The 11,925-nt window shown below is 46.0% G+C and overlaps 1 protein-coding gene across 3 annotated transcripts in view; it reads left to right on the forward strand.

Moving 5' to 3' along the window:
• Positions 1-34: 34 nt before the first annotated feature.
• Arsg (arylsulfatase G) overlaps positions 35-11,925 on the forward strand; it is a 135,771-nt gene continuing 123,880 nt past the window's right edge. For all 3 annotated transcript variants that reach the window (XM_040749996.1, XM_040749999.1, XM_040750000.1), the window contains exon 1: positions 35-167. The gene's annotated coding sequence lies outside the window, so the exon portion shown is untranslated. The remainder of the gene's footprint in view (positions 168-11,925) is intronic.

Genomic DNA, 11,925 nt, shown 5'->3' on the forward strand with positions numbered 1-11,925 from the left:
GGCCCTTCCCGGGCAGGAAGCGCGTCGTTGTCCCCAGCTGCGCCCAGGAGCCATCCCTCCAGCGGACAGCTAGTGGCGCGGGCGGGCGACACCTGTGACCGCCCCTGGGAGGAAAGTGGAGTCAGCCGGCAGCCGGCAGCCTGGCCTGCAGGGCGTCAGGAACCCAGGTAAAACACCGAAGCTTGCAACCCTCTGCGGCGGCCCCCACACCCACACCCCAGCCTTGGACGGTCTGCATGCCGTGGCACCTGAGCCGTGGGTGGAATCAGTTCTGGGTCAGAGCTCTTGCAAAGTTCTTTTGCCAAAAGCTCCAGTATCCGGTTGGGGGGTGTAGCCCAGTGGTAGTCCTCTCGCATACAAATTCATGAGTTCATTCCCCACCCCCAATCCCCATGCACCGCCAAAACCAAAAACAACAACTACAAAAAACAATTAGTGTTAGTCACCTTCTGGATTCTTTTATCTGGAGCAACTGCCCCATAGAGAACCACCACAAGCCACGCACGCAATTTTAACTTGTCTAGCAGCCCCTCTGACAAATGGAAAAAGAAACGTCTGGAGTTCATCTCAGAACCATTTGTGCCAGTGCCACCAAACTGCCACCTCAGATTGTAATCATTGTAAGAGTTGAAGATTTTATATCCGTTTTTCTTACCAAGTCTTCACAAACCTCATCTGACACCTCAGCTGTAGCTGGTTGCCCCGTGTGGCCACGGTACTGTGTTGGACAGGCGCCTCTGGATTCTTGCTACCCCAGAGTGTACCTAGGAAGACGTCCCCTTCAGACCCAGGCAGCAGTAGAGACAGGCTGAGCCATGCAGATCCGGGTGCTTCAGCCGAATGGGGTACTGACAAGCCTCTGCTTCACAGCCCAGGGACGCGTGAGGGTTTTCCCTCCATCCCTCTCTCCTTGCCTTCCTTCCTTCCTGTTTTTGTTTGAGACAGGGTCTCACTATGTAGCCTGAACTGGCCTCAAACTCACTATGTCACCCTAAACTGGCCTCAGACTTATGCCAATCCTCATGCCTCAGTCTCCCCGGAGCCGGGATCACTGGCATTCACTACCATTCCTGATTTGATTTTTTAATTTACCTTGTTATATATCCTTCCTCTCATTGTCAAGGGCTTGGCACTTTCTTAGGATATATTTCAGTTTGGGAAAGCCAAGTTGTGAAGTTATGAATGCAGAGATTGTCTGTTGAGAGTGACTGTGCTTGGTCACCCTCTGGGGGTGAGAAGACACAGCACCAACTACTCAGGAACTGGGAGTCAGCGAGTAGCAGAACATGCTATTAAGGAAGTTAGGTCTGCCTTTATACCCTTCCCGAGGTGGCCAGGTGCTGACTCTGCTGCTTTGTCCTCCTCACTGGTGTCTCCGGTCAGGTGTCTCTTCGCCAGCTGTCTCTGGGCAGAGAGGCAGGCTTGATTCAAGGAGGAAGTGCCTGGTACACGCTTTTGCAGGCTGGCCTGGGGCCCTGGGCAGGGCGACTTCGGCTTGGGTAGGCTGGTCGGCAGTTTCTCCTACAATTATCTAGTCTTAAACTATGGGTAGTAACCCCACACAGGCTCCTGTAACTGAGTTATGGGGGTATAAAAAATTGGCAACTGCAAAAGGTTTCTAGATGTGCAGTTAGGTCTGGAGAGATGGCCCAGTGTTAGGAACACTGGCTGCTCTTGTAGAGGACCTGAGTTTGGTTTCCAGCACCCACATGGTAGCCTACAACCGTCTGTAACTCCAGTTCCAGGGCACCCAACATCCTAGCCTGTCCTCGATGGGCACTGCATGCCGGTGTTTACATTTGAGTTGCTGCCTTCAGTTTCATTAAAACAAAATCTGTATAGTGAATTTGGCTTACGATTGGGACAGAATTTTTTTTCTTTTTCTTTTTTTGTTTTGTTTTTAGAGACAGGGTTTTTCTGTGTTGTCTTGACTGTCCTGGACTCACATAGCTCCACCTGTCTCTGCCTCCCAAGTGCTGGGATTAAAGACATTCACTCCTACTGCCTGACCTAGGACACAATTTCTAACAACTTCTCAAATCAACCTAAATATACTTCTACCGCTTTGTGCTTTTTTTTTTTTTTTTTTTGAGAAGAGGCATTTTCAGCACTGAAGATTTAAAACATAAAAATGCATGAGCTGTGGAAAATGTTGAAGATGCTGTGTGTCTTGCATTATCAAATACTCAGCCATGATTTAGCACGTTTTCCCCCGCCCCGTGTGTATGTGTGTGTGTGTGTGTGTGTGTGTGGTATGTGTGAGAGTGTGTGGTATGTGTGAGTGTGTGTGGTATGTGTGAGTGTGTGTGTGTGAGTGTGTGTGTGTGTGTGTGTGTGTGTGTGTGTGTGTGTGTGTGTGTGTCCTGGGGATCAAACCCAGGCCTTTATGCATGGTAAGTGCTCTACCATAGCTCCACCCTCAAGTCCAAAAGTTACTTTTTATGTAAAAGAAACAAGGGCATCCATTTCATTAGTATTTAAGTTTGCTTTTGTCTTTAAGAATTGTTTTTAAGTGAATCTATGATTTCTTATCAATAAATGCTTGCCCTGCATACCTGTTTGGTATACCTATATACAAAATTTTATGTAGGGGGGTCACAAAATTTTCTAGGGTCAGCTGGGTGTTGGTGGTGCACGCCTTTAATCCCAGCACTCGGGAGGCAGAGGCAGGAGGATCTCTGTGATTTCTAGGCCAGCCTGGTCTACAGAGTGAATTCTAGGGCAGCCTACAAACCAATACAGAGAAACCCTGTCTCAAAAAACCAAAAAAAATTTTTTTCTAGGGTTATAAAAATTTCTCAAGCAAAGAGAAGGGGTCCCACGTGGCAAAGCTGAAGGTGCCCTGATTTAGTGCATGTGGAGATGAGCCTGGAACAGCTGAGTGAACATGTGACACTTAAACCAGTGGCGAAAATCGGACCCGATTCAGGTTGCTCTAATGTCAGGTTCTGTGTTGCTTTCAGATGTGACCTCCTGCAAGTAAAATACCCACAGTGAGGAAGCAAACCACTGTTTTCCAGATTGTTTACAAAGGGGCTTATGGGAGTAAGCTGTGTTTCAACTTCTCTTCTAATCTAGAAGGGGCCCTCTGGGGTTGGTAAAGAGTCAGAGGAAGCCGGGCGTTGGTGGCACACACCTTTAATCCCAGCACTCGGGAGGCAGAGGCAGGCGAATCTCTATGAGTTTGAGACCAGCCTGGTGGTCTACAAGAGCTAGTTCCAGGACAGCCTCCAAAACCACAGAGAAACCCTGCCTGGAAAAAACCAAAACAAAACAAAAAAAGAATCAGAGGAATCAGTCTATGGACTTCTGCCTTAGCATGTTAGCAAGGAAACTGCTGGTGGGATGGCTCAGTGAGTGAAAGGTGCTTGCAGCCAAGCCTGATGTCCCGAGTTTGATCACCTAGGTTATCCTCTGGCTATCACCTATACACTGTAGTACACACACACACACACACACACACACACACACACACACACACACACACACACAAACGGCATGCAGTAATCATAATAATTAATAAAAGAGCCAGCACACACATGATGTGAGTTCTGGACTATAAGTATCTCTCAGTGAGAGAGTGCACATCTAACATTTGTGAAGACCGGGGTTCATTCCGAGCACAACAAAAAAGAAAAGAGAGACAGAGAGAGAGAGAGACAGAGAGAGACAGAGAGAGACAGAGACAGAGAGAGAGAGAGAGAGAGAGAGAGAGAGAGAGAGAGAGAGAGAGAGACAGAGAGAGAGAGAAACTTGCCAAGTTTTATTTCATTTGTTTTTCTGCCCAGGTCTTTCTGTGTGCTAGGAACATGTTCTGTCACTGAACCACACACCCAGATCAATAATTGTGCTATTACAAAATAGCTATTGGAAAAGACTTGGAATGTTGTCAACACAAAGACGTAAGAAATGTCTGCGATGGCAGACGTGCCAATTGCTTCAGTTTGACCTCGCTCCCTATTGTATACATGCACTCAAATGTCACACTGTGCCCTGTAACTGTTCAGTTTCCTTGTGTCAATAACTATCTACTGGGCACCAGGCCTGGGTGTGCACACCTGAAACCCCAGGATTTGTGGAGACACGGCAGAAGAGTGGTGAACTTAAGGAGAGGTGGGACTATTATATAGAGAGCTCCGGGCGCAGCTTGGGCTGTATGGCTGTGGGTAAAAGGTGGGAGGAGTTCCACACACAGACAGGAAGCAGACTAAGTTAAAACTAAATGTGCATGGTAATATATTAACCTCACAGCCCTCCGTCTGCATGCCTACTCCGTAGTGCTCATTTCTTCCATCTGCTGTCCTTAGCTCATGGACCCATCAGTGTTTATAGGCAACACACTACATATACACTCGTGCTGGGTGCTTCAAGCCCCATCTTCGGGTCTTGGAACAAGAGTGGTTTCTGTGCAAAATGTTTTCAGCTTCCTGTGACCCACCGAGCTCTTTGAAGTAGCACCAGACTCTTGGGCTATCGTTGTATATAGATTACAGGTTTTTTTATTTACTTTAATTTTATGTGCATTGGTGTTTTGATTATTTTTTGCCTGCATGCGTGTCTGTATGAGGGTGTCAGATCCCCTGGAACTGGAACTATAGACAGTTGTGAGCCACCATGTGGATGCTGGGAATTGAACCCGGGTCCTCTGGGAGAGCAGCCAATGCTCTTAACTACTGAGCCATTTCTCCGGTTCCTAGATACCAGTTTTTAAAACTCATGTAACAAGGGGTTTGTCAATCAATGAAAAATAATAAAACTCGCTCATTCACATGTTTAGTCTCATAATGATATTTTAATACCAGTATGTGCTAGGCCTTGCCAAATCCTTCATGATATAGCAGTAAAGAAAAAAAAATGCCCCTAATTTTCTAGACAAAGAGACAGAGAATCAAGGAATAAACTGGTGCTTTTATGGCGTAGACTCAGAGTAAAGGGATAAAAGCAAATTCATTTGGGGTTGGGACTTGAGATGCCTTCTCATATAGTCCCGGAAGCCTTGGACTTTCCATAGTCGAGGATGACCTTGAACTCCTCGTCCTACATGAATGTGCCACCACATCTGGTCTTATGCGGTACTGAGGATTGAACTCAGGACTTCCTGCATGCTATATGAGTCCTCTCCCAGCTGAGCTATGTTCCCCAGGCCCAATATTCTTTTGGATAGGACAGTTAGAAAAGCCTCCATAGGGCTGGCGTTCAGAATTAAGCAAATTAAAGGGATATGCTGTATGCACATTGGATGGAAGGGTGTACCAGGCACAGACAACCTCAAGTTGAACAGTAAGAACTGACGGGGGCTGGAGAGACGGCTCAGTGGACACATGGCAACTCCAGGACTAGAGAATCTGACGCCCTCTTCTGGCCTCTTCAGGCATTGCATGCCTGTGCTGGTCAGACACACATGCAGCCCAAACACCCATAGATAAAATAGAAATAAAGGGGGGAAATCGGTTAGAGGTCAGTATAGTTGGACCGAGGGGGAAGGTCATAGCATCATGTGCTTCATCCAGGGTCCATACCTGAAGAGCTGTGGTTGGTTTGTGCCTTGAAAGAATCACCATGACTGCTACGTGGGGATTTAAGGGGGGGTCAGTGGGGAGCAGGCAAACAAGCTGGAGGATTATTGTTATGCCACGGCTAATATGACATTAGCGTGGATCAAAGAGAGAAGCAAAGATGGTCATGCAGTCAGATCCTGGATATAAATAGAAAGTAGAGCCAGGTGTCAGGGCACAAGCCTATAATCCCAGCACTCAAGAGACAGAGGCAGGAGGATCGATTCAAGGTCATCCTTGCTATGTAGTGACTTTGAGGCTAGCCTGAGCTACATGGGCCCTGTCTCAATAACAGAGCCAGGTGTCAGGGCATAAGCCTATAATCCCAGCACTCAAGAGACAGAGGCAGGAGGATCGATTCAAGGTCATCCTTGCTAGGTAGTGAGTTTGAGGCTAGCCTGAGCTACATGGGCCCTGTCTCAATAACCCCCCCCCCAAAAACCCACAAAACCAACCAAACAAACAAACCAATAAGAAGCCCAGTAGCCCTTGTGGACTCTTTAGAGATAGAAAAGGTTGGTGTGGTTTAGTAGCAGAGGGACCAGGACACTCTGTGGTCAACAACACTACACTAAAGTTCAGCAGCGAAGACTAAGGATGGAGTGGCCAGGGGAGAGGAGGGGCATCTTGGTAGATTCTAAGGAAGAGGTTGCTAAGGTCCCTAACATGTTTGTCTTCCTGAGTGACTGGAAGGGCAAATAAGTGACACAGATGCGTGACCCAAGTTGTGTTCCCTCTCCACGAGCTTCGGTGTTGCGTTCGCTTTGAAACTCCAAGGGACCCGTGAACACCGAGGTCATTCTAATTTGGTTTTTCAGTTTTAGTTTTTGCATGAAAACCCAAACTGTTCGTTTTGGGGGCCACTATTTTTGCCTTGTGCTTTTAGAAGCATTATAAAATTGAACACCAGGGGGACCTCGTCTCTGGTCCACCTGCCGGAGGGGATGTGGTGGATCTGGCCTTAGAGACACCTGGAGACAAGGACGGCCTCTCTTTTCTCAGTGTCCTCCATCCCTGTGGGAGTGAGCCAACCTGCATCATGTCCTAATTGCCTCCAGATGGGCTGGTTTTAATGACTTTAAAACTTCAAAACTTCTCCAGACTTTGGTGGCGCACGCCTTTAATCCCAGTACTCGGGAGGCAGAGGCAGGCGGATCTCTGTGAGTTCGAGGCCAGCCTGGTCTACAGAGCAAGTTCCAGGACAGCCTCCAAAACAATACAGAGAAACCCTATTTCGAAAAAACAACAACCAAAAAAACCTTCAAAACTTCAAATTGCTTATCAGTGAACTCCAAAATGTGGGAGTTTTGGAAAAATAAGGATCATGCCAGGCACTGTAGTATAGGTCTGTGATCCTGGCACTTGAAAAGTGAAGGCAGGAGGATCAAGAGTCCAAAGTTGTCCCTGGCTGCATAGTGAATTCAAGGCCCTTTCTGACTTGTCAGAGAGCAGGGAGGAGGGCAGATGATGAATCGTCATGATTTTGATTTTTAGTTTGTTATTGACAGAGTATGGATATTTATATGTAATAAATACCTCTAGGTGACTTGAGTTTAGTCTATCAAAACTCAGACTTAGGGCTGGAGAGATGGCTCAGAGGTTAAGAACGCTGGCTGTTCTTCCAGAGGTACTGAGTTCAATTCCCAGCAACCACATAGTGGCTTACAACCATCTATAATGAGATCTAATGTCCTTTTCTGGCATGCAGGCTGTGTACACAGTAAATAAATAAATCTTTAAAAAAAACTCAGACTTAGGGTGCATTTTCTACTCTGTACCAGATGTAAGTGCATGTCCTGAAGCTACGTATTGCTGGAGAATAAAGTTGGTAACTGTGTGGGCCGAGAATGTAGCTCAGTTGGTAGAGTGTCTGCCTAGCATGCACCTACCCTGGGTTTGATCTCCAGACTCCATAGAACGGGGCGCAGTAACCACGCTTATAATCCCAACACTTCAGATGTGGAACCAGGAGGATCAGAGGTCTAAGGTCATCCTCTGCTACACTGTCAGTCGAAAGCTGGCCTGGGCTACATAAGACCTTGCTTTAAAAATTAAAATAAAAGAAAGATAAATTGGTAAAAGGTTTGGAAACAGTGTATGAAGACATACATTTGTCTCAATCGGACATGTGACCCTAACAACTACACTGAGGAACACAGTCTACATTCATACAGAAAGGACACAATATATGTGTATATGTGTATATATAAAGTAATGAGCTGAAAAGAGTCATCATGGAAAATAAAAAACAATGTATTGGCAATTGTCTGATCTTGCCTGTCTTTGACACCTATGGTCTGAACATTACTTTGATGAGGGGCTGGAGAGAAGACTCAGTGGTTAAGAGCACTGGCTGTTCTTCCAGAGGACCCAGGTTCAATTCTGAGTACCCACTAGGAGCTCACAATGTCTGTGATTCCAATTTCAGGGTATCTCACATATTGATTTCTGTGGGCATCGCACACAAGTGGTACATACACATACATTCAGGCACCCCGCTCATACGCACAGCATACAGTGAAAAACTATTATTTTAGTGTGTGTGTTTTGTCTGCACGTATGTCTGCACACCACATCTGTGCCTGTTACCCTCCCAGGCTGGGAAGAGGGTATTTGTAGTTGGATGTTTCCTGCCCTGCCTGCCAGTTCCTGAATAACCACTCAGAGGCTTAATATTAGTTATAATTGTTTGATCAGTGGCTCAGGCTTATTACTGGCTAGCTCTCTCTTATAAATTAACCCATTTTTTTTTTTTTTTTTTTTTTTTTGGTTTTACGAGACAGGGTTTCTCTGTATTGTTTTGGAGGCTGTCGGTTCAGCCCGGCCTCGAACTCACAGAGATCCGCCTGCCTCTGCCTCCTGAGTGCTGGGATAAAAGGCATGCGCCACCACCGCCCGGCTTAAATTAACCCATCTTTAATAATCTGCGTATCACCATGTGTCCATTGCTTATTGGTAATGTTCTGGTATCTTACCCCTTCAGAGGCTACATGGCATCTCCCTGACTCTGCCTTCTTTCTCGCCACAATTCTGTTTGGATTTTCTACCTGGCCCTATTCTGCTTGGCCATTGGCCAAATCAGCTTTATTATCAACCAGTAAAAGCAACACATATTCGCAGCATACAGAAGGACATCCCACATCAAGCATCGAATTCCCTTGAACTGGAGTTACTGATGGTTGTGAGCCACCATGTGGGTGGTGGGACTTGAACCCAGGTCCTCTGGAAGAGCAGCCAGTGCTTTTAATTGCTGAGCCATCTCTCTAGTACCAAAATAATGAGCATTTAAAAATAACCTTGATGACTCTGTGTGTACATGGGGGGCCGAGGGGGTACGCATTTGTAAAGGTGAGCTCTCCTGTCTGGATGTGCGGATGTCAGAGGTCATGATTGGGCGCCTTCCTCCGCTACTTTTCATCTAATTCTTTCGGGGCAGGGTCTCTCACTGAGCCAGCTTGCTCTTTCAGCTAGAGTGCTGACAGCTGAGCGCCACTCCCCACCCCCAGGGCTGACAGTTGGCTTCTGTGTACGAGCTGGGGGTTAAACTCAGGACCCAAGGCTGTTGCAGCAAGCACTTCAGTTACGGAGCCCCTAAAATGACCCTTGAAGTTTTTTAGTTTTATTGGTTCATTCTATTTTCTTTTTTGGTCTTTCATCACAGTTTAGTCCAGACTGAACTGGAACTTGTGGTGATCGTTCCTCAACCTCCTGAGTGCGGCTGGCGTTACATCAATGTCTTTTCATCATCAGAACTTTGTTTTCAGAGCTGTGGTGTTGACCCACTGCAGTGTCTCCATAGATGGAGTAGAGACAAGAATGGTCTGCAGGCCAAACTGAGTCCACCGCATAGTCAGTTTTTACTTTTTGTAGGTGATGAGACCCAGAGTGCTCGCCAATGAACTATATCCCCAATGTTTTTTTTTTATTCACTATGTAGACCACACCATCCTTGAACTCATGATCTTCTTGACTTTGTCTCCCAAGTTCTGGAATTACAGGTGTATGCCACTAAGCCTGGTACCAAATCTTTTTTTCTTTCTAGGATTTATTTTATTTTCAATTTATGTGTGTGTGTGTGTGTGTGTGTGAGAGAGAGAGAGAGAGAGAGAGAGAGAGAGAGAGAGAGAGAGAGAGAGAGAGAGAGAGAGAGAGAGAGTGTGCGCAGGTGCCTGAGGAGTGCAGAAGATGGTGTCAGATCCTCCAGAGCTGTAGTTACTGGCAGGTGTGAGCTGCCTCACTTGGGTGCTGGGAACTGAACTTAGGTCCTCTGCAAGAGTGGTATTGAGCCATCTCTCCAACTGCCCCTCCATTTGTATGTTACTAGATTGTGAACAAAAAAGTCTTAACATTACCCAATACAATCAAGTATGATTTGATCACAGGGTTATTTTTATAAAATCCCAGTGTCTGAAGCCGTGATAAAAAATGTTGTGGAAGGCAGCCATGCCCCTTCATTTACATTCTGTGACTGCCTTGGACCTACAATGTCAACTATTCATAGTTTTGGCATAATCTGTGTAGTAAGAAAAGCCTCAAGAATCTACTATCTGGGCCTTTATGGTAAAAGCTTGCCAGTCCTTGGCATTGGGCATCTGGGCTTTTGCCTAGAGGGTTAGCATTCTGAGCTGGCTTCAGCTGATGGAGTGCCCCTGTAGCATACTCAAAACCAGGGCTCAACCCCTGGCCCCACAAAAATCAAGCATGGTGCCTCACACCTCTAATCCCAGCATTTGGGAGGAGAAGACAGGAGGATCTGAAGTTTAAGGTTATTCTGGGCTATATAGTAAGTTTGAGGTGGACCTGGGCTACATGAGACACGGTCTCAAACGCAAGCAAGGAACCAAACGAATGCATGGAGCGAAACTAGAGATTTGAAAAGTTCTTGGGACTTTCTGGAACTTTCCAGTTACTGTGGCAAATTAGCTGAGATAAATATCCCCCTCAGTAGCCTGACTTCCTTCTGCGAGACCCCACCTCCCAATAGAGTCATGACCTTTTGGAGTATGTTTAACATCACACTATTTAACATTTTTTCTTTTTTAAAAGAGGATCGTAGGATGTAGCCCTGGCCAGGTTGACCTTGAGCTCGCAACCACTGTCTTCCAAATGCAGGGGCTACAGGCATGTACCACTATGCCCGCATGTCTTGATTACGTTTTTTAAAAAATACTTTTTGATCTATCTTGTGAGCATGGGTATGGAGGCGCACTTGCCATGGTTTATGTGTGTATCAGAGGACAGCTTGTACAGGTTGCTTCTCTCTTCCATTGTGTGGGTTCTGGAGATCGAATTCTGGGTTGTTAAGTTTATCTGAGCAATCAGGCTGACCCACACATGCACACACCGGCAAGTGCATCCATCTAACACACACACACACACACACAAAAGAAAAAGAAATGAAGTTTTTTCAGGAATGGTGTCATTCATCTTTAATTCTTGCATGCAGGAGGATGAGGCAGGAGGATTGTCATGAGTTTGAGGCCAGTATGGATTATGTAGCAAGTATTAAGCCAGGCAGGGCAAAGTTGAGACTCTTTCTCATTAAAAGAATCAGTGGGGGCCGGGCGGTGGTGGCGTAAGCCTTTAATCCCAGTACTCATCTCTGTGAGTTCAAGACCAGCCTGGTCTACAAGAGTTAGTTCCAGGGTAGCCTCCAAAGTCACAGAGAAACCCTGTTTCGAAAAACAAAAAAAACAAAAACAAAAACAAAAAAGCCATAGGGGAGGGGGATAATAATTAACCAGATTATCTTATCAGGTTAAATTATGTTTCATTAAAAAATTTAAATGGTTTCTTCTCATGTGATTAGGCTACTTAATTTTTATCTGTCCTGTTGTTCTTTTTCTCTTTGGATTACTTTCTAAAGCATTCCAAAGTAATTTATAGGCATCAATAGAAAATAAATGGTCAAGCTTGTCATCATGGCGAACATCTTTAATCCCAGCACTGCAGAGCCAGAGAGAGGCAGGTAGATCTCTCTGAGTTTGAGACCCACCTGCTCTACAAATCCAGAGTTCCAGGACAGTCAGGCTATGTAGAGAGATCCTGTCTCAAAAAAAAAAAAAAATCAGCCGAACGTAGTGTATAGCGAGGCTGAGGCAGGGTTATGAAGTTTATGGCCAGCCTATGAAACTCTGAGTAAATAAATGAACGGTTTTAGTGTTGTGTTATGCAGGGACTGTACGTCAGTGAGTGAATGCTCACACAAACGGGACACCTGTACACTGCCCGCTCCCCCCACAAAAGCTCCGGGACTGTCTTGGAAGAGGAGGTGAAAAGATCCTAAGAGCGAGAGGTCCGGGAGAACTAGAACAAAACCATTGTCTTCTAACCTGACAGGACTGCTGTGCTTGTGGACTCCCAGCAGCTG

Source organism: Mesocricetus auratus, unplaced genomic scaffold, assembly GCF_017639785.1.
Source record: "Mesocricetus auratus isolate SY011 unplaced genomic scaffold, BCM_Maur_2.0 Super-Scaffold_100007, whole genome shotgun sequence".
In the NCBI taxonomy this organism is placed as follows: domain Eukaryota; kingdom Metazoa; phylum Chordata; class Mammalia; order Rodentia; family Cricetidae; genus Mesocricetus; species Mesocricetus auratus.